The following is a 12,036-nucleotide window of genomic DNA, read 5'->3' on the forward strand; positions in this document are numbered from 1 at the left end:
CACTGACCTGGAAAGCACCAACTAGGATAGACTGGCTGGTCAGCCAGCCCCAGGGATCCTCTATAGTCAACACTTTTATGTGGGTTTTAGAAATTGAACTCAGATCCTCATGCTTGTGAAACAAGTACTATACCAGTTGAAGTATCTACTTGGCCCCTGTCAGTGATTTTAATCAACTTAGACTGTTATCCTAAGAGACCAGGAATTGGTGGCTCTATGTAAGACCTACAGATGCAAATGAGTCTACAACCCTCATAGGTAATCCCTGGGTCAATGAGTTTTCTGTCACTATGACAAAATACCTGAGTCGATCATCTTATAAGGAGGAAAGGTTCCTTTGGGCTCATAGCTTCAGTTGTAGCCTGTGTTTGCTTGCTCCATTGCCTTTGAGCTGTGGCAAGGCATATCATAATGATGAGGATCATGTGATGCTTTCCTCACAGCAGTCAGTAAGCAAAAGATCAGGGAGGAGAGGCTAAAATCCTACTGTCCTAAAGTAGTTGTGATTTTACTCATTGCTGTGGCAAAATACCTGACAGAAGCAACTTAAAACAGGTTTCTCTTGACTCACAATTTGAGGTTCCAGGCCGTGGCGGGGAAGGTGTGGCAGCAGAGCGTGAGGCAGCTGCTCGAAGGGCATCTGAGGTCCTCTGAGGGCTCTGGTCCCTGTCCTCTTTCTATTCATTCTAGGACTGCAGCTTGTGAGATGATGCCACCCACACTTAGAGTGGTTAACCTAATCTAGATAATCCCCCACAAATGTGCCCAGAGACTTGTCTCTATGATGATTCTAGATCATGTCAAATTGGCAATTATCAACCACCAGTTGATATGCCAAGGGCATATCTCCAGTGACCTAACTTCCTCCCACTAAACCCATAAAGGACCCACCATTTCCCTAGAATATATAGTCATGGAGAGATGGGGGGAAACTAGAACAGGAAGGTGAAATTGAAGACAGGGATAAAGGAGGGAATACAAGGAGTGATCAGTTACACTAAAGGCCATATGAGGCCTCATACAGAAACCTGCTACTGTAGAAGCACCTTAAAATATATACATATATGAAACAAGTCTAAATGGAATCCCCAAACAACAAGGGAGATAATCCCCCAACTAGATACCTTTTGCTATCAAGTAAAACTTCAAGTGCACCTTGGGTTACATCTAATTAAGTCATTGACCAAAGGGTCCCCATGGAAACCCCCTAAACAACCCAGGATATTGCCCAGGCTATTAACTGCTCTCCACAAATTGATGGAAACGCCCTATTGCTGAAGACGACACTTACCTATCTCACTGAACATGGAGAAGCCAAGCCAGTGCCTAACTACAGCCTTCACCCCTTCTGACTAATGGTACTGGAAGGTACTCCGCATGCTACCAGAGAAGAAAGGTAACCAGCAGCCCAGCTACAAACTCTAGGATCTACAATGGTATCCTGCATGGACGATATGCTGCTGTAATTATGGCACAGATGTGGCCCAACCAACCACTACATACTTGGATTTAAGTTCCACTCCAAGAAATGAAACCCATGCCTGACAAGACAAAAGTGAACAAGACCCTGAAACTAGATAGGCCACAGACCTACGGGAAACCCAAATACGATTGTTTTCCCAGAGGAGTACAGCAATAAAATGGCTCCTCATGACACTGCTACACCCATAGATCGGTGTCTCCCTGTGCCATCATCAGAGAAGCTTCCTCTTGCAGTAGAAGAGACCAAAAACTGGACAGTGTGCAGAGAGACTTTGGAACACTCAACCGTAAATGCAATCGAACCCTTCAGCTCAGGGAGCTACGTGGAAGAGGACTCAAAAAGATGGTAAGAGCCAGAGAGGATGGATGGCATCAAGGAAACTGATGAATGTATGAACCACAGAGACTGTGGCAGCATGCACAGGGCCTGCACAGCTTCCAGCCAGATGGGGTCCCAGCAATGAGAGGAGGAAGTGGATATAGTCTCCCATCCCTAATCAAGAAGCTAACTCCAACTGACAATTGCTTGCAAAGGAAAAAAAAAATCAATTTTCTACAATAAAATCTCAGTGGGTATTTAAACCACACTTAAGGGCAGGCCCCATACCCAGCAGTGGATAGCTAGCACAGAGCAAGCTCAGTGGTTTCTTGGTAGATTTTTATTTTTGTTGCATATTGCTTTTTTATGGTTCTCTTGTTTGTTTGTTTGCTTTTTGTTTCGTTTTTTGTTTTTTGAGACAAGGTTTCTCTGTGTAGCCCTGGTGGTCCTGGAACTCACTCTGTAGACCAGGCTGGCCTCGAAGTAAAGAGATCCACCTGCCTCTGCCTCCCAAGTGCTGGGATTAAAGGCGTGCACCACCATTGCCCAGCTTTTCTCATTTTTAAATTCTGATTTGGTGGGGGGTTTTGAGGGGTTGTTGTTGTTCAAAGATAAAAAGATGAAGTTGGATGGATATGGGGAGGTGGGAAGGATCTGGGAGGAGATGGGGAAGAGAAACTGTGATCAAAATATATTGTTGAATTTTCAATTTAAATAAATTATCATAATGAAACACACACACACACTGGTTCCATCATTTCCCAGTGGTCGGGCCCTGGAGACCAAGCTTCAACCCAAGGACCTTCTGGAAATAAACCACCAGACCAAACTGTGTCAGTCAGTGTCTTCTAAACCCATTCATCTGACTAATATGGAGTCCAGCACATGCCATTGGATGGGTCAAAGCCCAATGTAAATGCTGCCACCTCACAGAAGCCACCTTTGATTTACTGTCTCCCATAACCATGTTCTCAAGTCTGTGTCCGCCCCCCCCCCCCCCCAGGATCCTGGACTCACCTGTGCTGGACAAATAGCGCTGGAGGAGAATCTAGGCTTATGGCCAAGGAAAGCCAGACCTCGCCACATTCTAGCTGTATGGCCTTGGGCAGAAGCCACAGTCTCTTTGCCCCTCCGCATCCTTTGTTGTACAGTAGGAGGGCCAATCCCTTCCTCTCAGGTGACTGGAATGCTGTGCTGCTCAGCTCTGAGAATCCAGACAGAGTTAGAGTCATCTTTATTACCTTTCTGTGATAATGAGCAAATACCCTTCTGAAGGGGTCTGTCTTGTCTCTCTAGGTAAAACTGTTTTAAGAGGTCCAAGGAGGACATAGAGCTTGGCCTCTATGGAGCATCTCTGCCTGCCATAATCCATGGGGGAGGGGCAGGGCCTGCCTGTGCAAGACCCCATCTGAGGCTGGTGAAGTGTCTGCAGAGGTGACCATGTCTCCATACCCCTACTGAGGGAAGCGATGTAACAAGCTGAAGTCTATATTGCAAGGAAGAGATGGAACTAGGACTCCAACCCAGAGCGGTTTGGAGAAACTCATTGCATACTGTCTATCAATGTATCACAGTCATCTCTGTGTCCCACAGCCTAGCATGGCAGAGATGCAATGATACCTGTAAAATAGAGAGGGTCCTGAGACACCCCCATCCAGGAACCGAGACCTCAGAGCTACACCCCTTGTGGGTAGACAGATTTCCAAAGTGTGATGCACATGTCCACAATGGCAAATATGGATGCCTGTTGGAACTGGCTTCAGCATGATTCTGTTACCTCCGGGCCTTTGCTTAGTTCTGGAGTCCCTCTTTTGGCATGGGTTGTCCGGGTAAGAGAGCAAGTGTCTTCTCAAGCCTCCTTTAGGAGAATGTTCTTGTCCCTTTTCTTCACAATTCATCTTAACACAGAAAAGAAAAAGTTGAGAGAGAGCAAATGAATGCAATGCAGCTGTTCATTCCAAAATGAGGGAAGGAAAAGTAGAAATGAGGGGCAGGGCTTGGTGGAAGCCTGACCACCCAGGGATGGTATCTGCATGAAAACACCCCCAACTTAGTCCTTTCTAAGTAGACACACAAACATAATCTTAACCAAGAGTTTGCTTGGAACCTTGCTCCAGCCTCTTAAAATGCTTTAGTTGTACTGTTGGATTTCTGTTTTGTTTTGTTTTGTTTTGTTTTTAAGACAGTCTCATGTAGACCAGGCTAGCCTCAAACTTGCCTTGCAGCCAAAGATGACCTTGAATTCTGCTTCCATCTCCCAAGTGCCGGAATTACAAGTGGGGACCACCACATCCAACTCAACAGTTTTTATGTTAAGAATAATATCAGCCAGGCATGGTGGCACACACCTGTAATCTCAGTACTGGGGTAGGAGAAGCAGGAAGAGTTCTGTAAGTTCAGTGCCAGGCTGGGCCACATAGACAAACTCTGTCTCAAAATAATAATAATGATAAGAATAAGAATGATAAGAATAGTAAGAAATACAAATAATAATAATGATGATGATTCCTGCTTATTTTGGACATAGTACACACTGGGGCAAGGTCAAGTGCACACTGCTGTGGCTGGTTTCAAATGAGTCCTCCACTCAGTTCTGTCTGTCTAACCACAGAACTGCAGAGTCGAAAACTGAGCAATATATTTGTGCACACAGATGAGTGTGTGTGTGTGTGTGTGTGTGTGTGTGTGTGTGTGTGTTCCTTCTAGATCAGGTAGGCAACAGGAAAATAAAGGAGGGTCTCTTGAGACCCTTCCTCTGTGGCACTTAGCCACAGTTCCCATTGGTCGCTCAGTGGCAGAGTTCGATCCCTGAGGGTCACACCTGTGTGGGAACAGGTCTTTTCCAGGGGCCCCAAGTCTATGACCCCAATGTCTACCCCAGGTTTGTGATTCCATCAGCAGCTCAGTGACTTTCAGGACAAGCCCATTCTTTCTTTCTGTGCCTTCCATCCCCAAGCTGCCTCGCCTAGAGCAACCCACCTCTGTTGCCACAGAAGCAGAGGTGACGCTGGGAATTCTCCCCTTGGGGGAATTCTCCCACTTTCTTGGGATTTTTACATTATGAGAACAAATCAGAAATTGCCAGGCTCGGTGGTATAGACCAGACTGAGGGGCCAAAGGCAGGAATATTTCAATTTCTAGCTAAGAGACAGCTCAGCGTGAAATGCTTGCTGCAGAAGTGGGAAGAACAAATTTAGATGCTCAGAGCCCATGGGAAACATGAGTGGGTGTTTGTGAGCCCCATCCTCGGAATTCCCAGAGCAAGACGGCTCGTCAGACTAGCAGACATAGTGAGCTCTGGGTTCATTGGAAGATCCTGCCTCACATAGGAGGTGTGGATTAAGACAACTAACATCAACCTACATGCATGTGCACATACATAGACAAATACTCACATACATGTACACGCACACACATGAGGGGATTTACAGGAGTGATAGAAAACCTACCCAGTGTGCACGAGGCCCTAGGTTCAATCCCTAATACTATTTTATTTTTAAAAAAAAAAAAAAAAAGTCAGAAATGAATGTGCCCCCACACACTTCACACTCTCGGCAAGAACATCTGCATATCTTGAACAAGAGATGTCCACCAGCTTTAAAATTCTCTCCTCCATTTTCTCCATCCTTTCTCAGTTACCAGCCATGGTCATCCTTTCCAGTGGCCTCGCTCAACTCTTTTGAAACCTTAGGTTACAGGATAAAGGATCTTAGGGTCCCCAGAGGGGAACTTGGCCTGCTGCTGTCTGCACGGGACTGGGACTTGTGGTATGAATGTGTCCCCAAGGGTCCCTGCATTGCACACTCTATCCCAGGGCAGTGGCGTGTCAACATGAGGCTGATATGAAATGAAATAGCCACCGACATCTTCAGCAGAGCAACTGTAACTACTTGGTACCTTCAAAATATCAAGCTTGTTGTCATACAGCATAGAAGGACAGGGTGGTGAGACTCCAATCCCAGGACGTGCTAGAGTACATCAAGGTGGAAGGTTAGCTCATGGGGGCACATGCTCCATCTATGCAACTAGAGGGAAGTTGTCAGCTATGCTGTGGTGGGACTTCACAGTGATACACCTGCTTGGGGGTCACCTACACTCCTGCAAGTGACTCTCTCGTCTGTATTCTGTAACCAAAGCCAGTGAGCTCATTGGTTTGCCAAGCTGGACTTGAATGGAGCCATTGCTTTAGTCTGTCATCAGTGCGCTGTCTGGGGTGAGTAGATGTTTGCTCATGTCTCAGCCGAGACAGTTCACACGACAGGAGCCTTTAGAGGTGATTTAGGTCGTGAGGGCTCTACCTCAACAGAAGTATTGAGTTTATTATAGGAGGGATGTATTATAGGAGGGAAGTATTGAGTTTATTATAGTTTTTTTTTTTTTTTTTTACTATAGAAAAATCAGTTTGCCCCTAAGCCCTTTCTTTCTCTCCTCCTCTTCCCACTCCTACCTCTCTCCCTTCCCAAGTGATATGCTCCAACATGTTAGGAATAGGACAGACCCTTGTCTAGTTCATCCCCTAGATCCTGCCTCTTCCAGCCTTCAGAACCTTCTGTTCTTCATAAGCAACCCAACTTCGAGTATTCTGTTGAGCAACTGAAACCAAATTACAACAGAGAGCATTGACCCGCCGTTCATTTAAGTCTGTGCCTGTCTTATCGTCCCTGACTGAGCAGAAGCTGTTCTCCATCAAACAGCCAAGCAGTGGGTGTCTACCTCAACATCCCACCTCCCCAAGGACAGTGTGGAAGTCCCTGCCAGGATGCACCAACTGAGCCAGGCAGCAAGGGTGAACCTGGTGTCTTTGACTCTAGCAGGATAGTGGGGAAGCCGGGCAAGGGTGTGATCTGCTTTTCTATAGTTACAGTGTACGGATGCCCAGATGACAGCAGGGCAGCCTGAGCTTGGGCATAAGAGACAAAGGCCTAGGACCCTCTAGCCTGAAATTCTGCCCCTTCCCCCATGTTACCACCTGACATGGACAACCAGGCATTTCCCCCCATGAAAGCAGGATTTTGATCAAGTCATCTTTAAAATCACACACACCTTCCCCTCCTGATTTGTGGTCTCCCCTCCTCTTCCATCTAACGTCTAATGTCAGCGTGGCCTTTACTCCTTAAGTTGCCACCTCACTGAAGCACCTTCGTGGCTCCTAAGTCTATGATAACATGAAAATGGCCCACATGTCAAGACCCTCACCACCTAACTTCAGCTGCCTCTCATCTCACTTCCTGTCCCCAACCTCCAGCTATACAAAGCCCGGCCCAGCTCTCTGTACCCCATTCATACTCCAAGGCCAGAATTGTCCTCAGTGTCCCCATGTCACTTTGATTCACATCCTCAGCAAAAGCAAACCTCAGTTACCACAGGACAATGTCCTGACCCCTAGGCCAAGACCCTCTTGGGGGGACAGTGACTTTATCTATACATTCTCAATGCCCTGAGTTCCAAAGGCACCAAGGAAGCAGCTTCTCTACTCATGATGACAACCTAGCAAACTACCTAGCACTTTGTTGGCTGAGCATGGAAGCAGAACTCTAGGACGTTTTTTGTGCGTGTTTAAGTCACTTAGCTTCCTGGGAGCACTGTTCTCCAGACAGTCCTACTTCTGACCTCCCAGCACAAGAAGGAGAGTGTTTGGGGGAACCCCTTCCACAGTAAGTATACCACCTTTGCTGAATTTTACTTTCTAGTCAGGAGTCAGGGCAGCCATATGAATAAGCTCCTTTGGACAGAATGGCAGAGTCACCGCACAGGCAGGTGGCATCGTAGTAACTCCCTTCCTTCCTTTCTGGGTGTGTGGTCTCATCAAGTGTGTTGATGCCAAGTGGGAGGGCAGCTTCCATCCCACCACACCACTGCCTGTCTGGGCAGGAGGGGAAGCAGCTCCCAGGTTGCTAAGGAGATGCTGCTGTGTGTGTTGTGGGCTCTTGGGAAATGCAGGGGCCAGGGACTAGGGAGCAGCCAGCCATGGCAGGCGCCTTAAGCAAGCTCCCGGCAGTTGCTCCATCCACAGAATAGGGCGATGAGGCCCCAGGGTGGGGCGTTGCATCACATTCTTAGAAAGCTGCCTCTGTACCCACATTTCCATCTGGGGCCTGGGCTGGGTTTCTTTAATTGCTACTTTTTCACTTCCAAGTTTCTGAGGACAAATCTGGACAGGGTTGTGGTGAAATGACAGTTATTAGCCAACCTTCCTGGGCAGTTAATCAGAGCTGCACAAGGCTCTGATTCCCAAGGGTGATCTTTAGGGAATCCACACATTCTCCCCTGCAGTGGGCACCCTGCTTCCCAACACCTACCCTCAAAGAAACTGAGGCAGACCCGGGGTGATGAAGCAGCTTGCCCATGGCCACGCAGCTTGGTCAGGGTGAAGCCCTGCCTCCCCTGAGAGAAAAGTACTCTGGGCTGTAGAATCAGGCTGTGGTGATGTTGGTGTCAACTGTGCTATGGACTCTCTGCTGTCAAGGTGGCCATTTCTCCTCCCTAGAACTCAGTTTTCCTGTCTGTAGAGTGGGTGGCCTTAAACAAATCATTTTGATTATTCCTTTTGGTTTTATTTGCTGGGGTGGGGCCTAGGGCCTTGTTCACACTGAACCCATGCTTTCTCAGTGAGGGCAGATCCTTCCCCCCCACCTCCCCACCCCCGCCCCTTATACAAAAGGTCTCTGTGTACTCCTGGATGACCTGGAACTCCATCTGTAGACCAGGCTGGCTTCAAACTTAAGAGACCTGCCTGCCTCTGCCTCCTGAGTGCTGTGGTTAAAGGTATTCGCCACCACAGTTGGGCTCGGCCTTCACTTCTTAAACACCAGAACACTTCAAGCTAAAGTTGGCTGCAGACAGGCAGGAGGAAGCTCTGCCGGCTGAGGACAGCTTCGAAGACGCGACTGTGGTGGCGGTTGTGCAATTTTGTGTTTTCTAATAGACCATACACTTACAACGAGGGAACTTTATGGTCTGTAAATTATACCTCAATAAGGCTATAAAGAACAGAAAGAATGTTCTGTGAAACACTAGTATTCAGACCCTGTGCTCCAGGGATCCTGGGAAACTGAGTGGCTTCGAGATAGACAACCTCACAATCAGCACCCCCAGGGTGCTGAGATCCTGTCCACACCTCCCTTCGCGCCTCTGTGCCATCTACCCAACTCCCTCACAGCCCCAGGAGTGTGGAGGAGGCTCTCGAGCCCTTGTCAGAACAGAGAATGACCAAAGGAAGAGGTCCCGTGCACTGTTCTAAAACGTTTTTGTTGTTGTTGTTTTTATTTAAGTGTGTGTGTGTGTGTGTGTGTGTGTGTGTGTGTGTGTGTGTGTCACAAAGGCCAGAAGAGGATGTCAGGTCCCCTACAGCCAGAGTTGCAGGTAGTTATAAGCTGTCAGATGTGGGTGGTGGGAACCAAACCCAGGTCTTCCACAAGAGCAGACAGTGAGCTTAAGCACTGAACCACTCGCCAGCCCTCCCTGCAAATCTTTGCAGGGCTGTGTTAGACCTGGGCCTGTTTGGGGGTGGGGGGTGTATTTACAACTAATCCTCCACTGAATCAACACTACACTAGAGGTCCCCCAACAGGTGTGCAAGAATGAGGAATTGACTGTAGGAAGCAGTGAGTGAATGAATGAATGAATGAGTGAGTGAATGGCTTAGTACATCCCCTGAGACATGCAGAGAGGACATTTGCAAGTATGTGTACATTGGATGTTACTCCAAACGCCAGCTGAGTCAAAGGCACAACTCTCTGGGAAGGTGACAAGAGGAGACCCAAGGGCATGTGGAGGAGGGACCAAGGGCAGCACCCAAGTCTGGGAGAGACCCCTCACTTGTTTCTTTTTTCTTTTCTTCATCTTTTCAGTCATATAGGGAATCAAACTCAGGGCCTCATGCATACTAGGCAAGCGCTCTGCCTTTGACCCATTGAACTGTATCCCCAGGCCTCCCTGGTTCATTTCTTTGAGTAAGTAGCCCTACAGGGTTACAAGACCCTAAGCACCTGGCAGCCTTGCACTATCCCCCTTGAAATCTGGATTCCAAAAGAGCCTCTGACAGGCTTCGCTTGGGCCAGAGACCCTCCCTTGACTAACAATCATTGGGTGTCTGTACATACAGTCCTATGAGGACCACACCTAATGACAAGGCTGAGGAATAGACCTCAGAGTCAAACATGGGTTCTGATTTTGTAAGTAAAGGAGAGAAATGCTGGCAGATCAAAATTACTCGAGTCCTCTGCCCACTGGAAAGTTCCATAGTGACAAAAGATTAGAGCATCTGAGAGCGGGGGTTTCACAAAGCCAGATAAGCTCGGGGCCCCAAGCGTGGGACATTGCCTGGGGTCATAGTAGGTGCAGGAGGCAGACAGAACTACGCACAGGCTGGGAAACCAAGAACTGGATGATGGAATTTCTTCTTTTTCCCTTTAAACCTCTTGGCTAAGTCACTGACCTGATACCAACAGTCATATCAGCACTGGGACCATTTCCTCTGTCCTAGAACCTTTAGGAGCCCTGTGGCTTTGATGAAGAGGTCTCCAATGAGACAGTCTGAGACAGGCACACTAACAGGACTTTCCTATAAACCCCAGCTCCAACTTTTATTGAAAGTAAATAAGAGCTGGGCAGAGGTAGTGCATGTCTTTAATCCCAGCATTCGGGAGGCAAAGGCGGGCAGATTTCTGTGAGTTTGTGTCAGCCTGGTCTACAGAGCTAGTAGTCCCATGACAGCCAAGGGGGTATAAAGAAACCCTGTTTTTAAAAAGAGTAAGTGGGAACGGAGAAAGTCAACAGATGTCTCCTTGGTGCATGCTACACACTTGTTTTCTGATCAGTTACTCACATTATTGACCCATCTGATGGTTGAAGCAACTGAGGCTGAGGTTACTTACCTACTGACAAGTGACAGAATTAGAATTTGAATCCAAGACTTGCTAGCTCCAAAGACCCTGATCTAGCCTCTACAAGTTTTCTCAGACAACTATGTCACCTCTCCAGACTTCTTCAGCTACAAATGTCAAAGACTGAGAGGGACAGCCCTCTAGGTAGACTGAGAAGGAACATTCTAGGTGGAATCAGGAATCATGGTACCAAGGGCCCTATGAGGTCTTGACATCTGGAGAAGACAGACTAAGGGCCTTCAACCAGCAAGCCAGCCCTCCATGGGCTATAGATGAGGCCGAGACTGAGTCACCATCCTCTCTCTGCCACCTAAAGGATGGGGACAACCCCTGCCTGGCCTCCCCAGAACCAGTTTCCACCCTCAGTAGTGTCTGTCCACCGGCCTGGCACACTGCGAGTCAATCTGGAGTACGTGCTCAAACACACAGACTCCACAAACAATACAGGGAAATAAAGTTCTTACAGGAAACATCATCATATTGACTCATGACAGACCCATCCATAAAACAACTGGAGTACCTGGGCCAGCTCAGGGTGCAGGCCTGAGCCTCTCTTCTCAGCCAGAAGGAAGTAGGTACTGCTGGGGGTGGGGGGCAACTTCCCCTGACTGCCTAGAGGTTGGCTGGGGCCCTGTATTATTTGTCAAAAGAGGGAAAATTTATTTTTTTTTAAAGAACAAGTCCCAGAGCCTTGTGGTCTCCGTGCCTTGTCTCAACAGCTCTATTGCAAAAGCCCATCTTCAGACCGTGGAGTTTTGCAAGCCATTTGCCCTGTTCAGGAGAGAAACACGGCCCTCTCCAGGGGCCTGTGTCTTCATCTGTCCTTTTTGGCAGAGTGGGGCCTGCTGTGGCCTTGATCCAAGTCTATTTTCAGATTTGGGAGGCAGCATAGCACGGAACTGAAGTGCCCAACAAACTCAGTTACGCAGGACCGTGGGTTTCCTCGTCTGCAGAACCTGAATAAAGATCACCACGTGGCATGGTGCATTCCTTCCTCACCCTTTGTGAGAACAGCATGGAGCACAGCCTAGGAGTGTAGTGACTACCCTGTCTTCATCTAGGGAGTCTGGGCTAGGTCCTTTCTCTGCCTTGACTTCATGCAGCAGCCCTCGCCTGCCAGCCACCCAGGGTGTGGCACAGCTATAGGAAATAGGTTGTCAATCAGGCTTAGGACACTGGCACACACACACACACACACACACACACACACACACACACTGCCAGCTGAGCAGTGGCCATTTTCTGTCCTAGAATTTGAACGACTGAGAAGGAGGAAGGGTCAGTGTCTCTCCTGGTTTCTAAAGGAAACCAGGTATCACTGGGAAGACAGCTGGTAACTTAGTGTCCCTT

At 48.0% G+C, this 12,036-nt stretch overlaps 1 protein-coding gene across 1 annotated transcript in view; it reads left to right on the forward strand.

The window, feature by feature from the left end:
- The first annotated feature begins 5,745 nt into the window (after positions 1-5,745).
- Positions 5,746-12,036, forward strand: part of Tsen2 (tRNA splicing endonuclease subunit 2) — a 62,858-nt gene continuing 56,567 nt past the window's right edge. The window contains exon 1 of the mRNA XM_076940308.1: positions 5,746-6,014. The gene's annotated coding sequence lies outside the window, so the exon portion shown is untranslated. The remainder of the gene's footprint in view (positions 6,015-12,036) is intronic.

Source organism: Arvicanthis niloticus, chromosome 9 (assembly GCF_011762505.2).
Source record: "Arvicanthis niloticus isolate mArvNil1 chromosome 9, mArvNil1.pat.X, whole genome shotgun sequence".
In the NCBI taxonomy this organism is placed as follows: Eukaryota; Metazoa; Chordata; class Mammalia; order Rodentia; family Muridae; genus Arvicanthis; species Arvicanthis niloticus.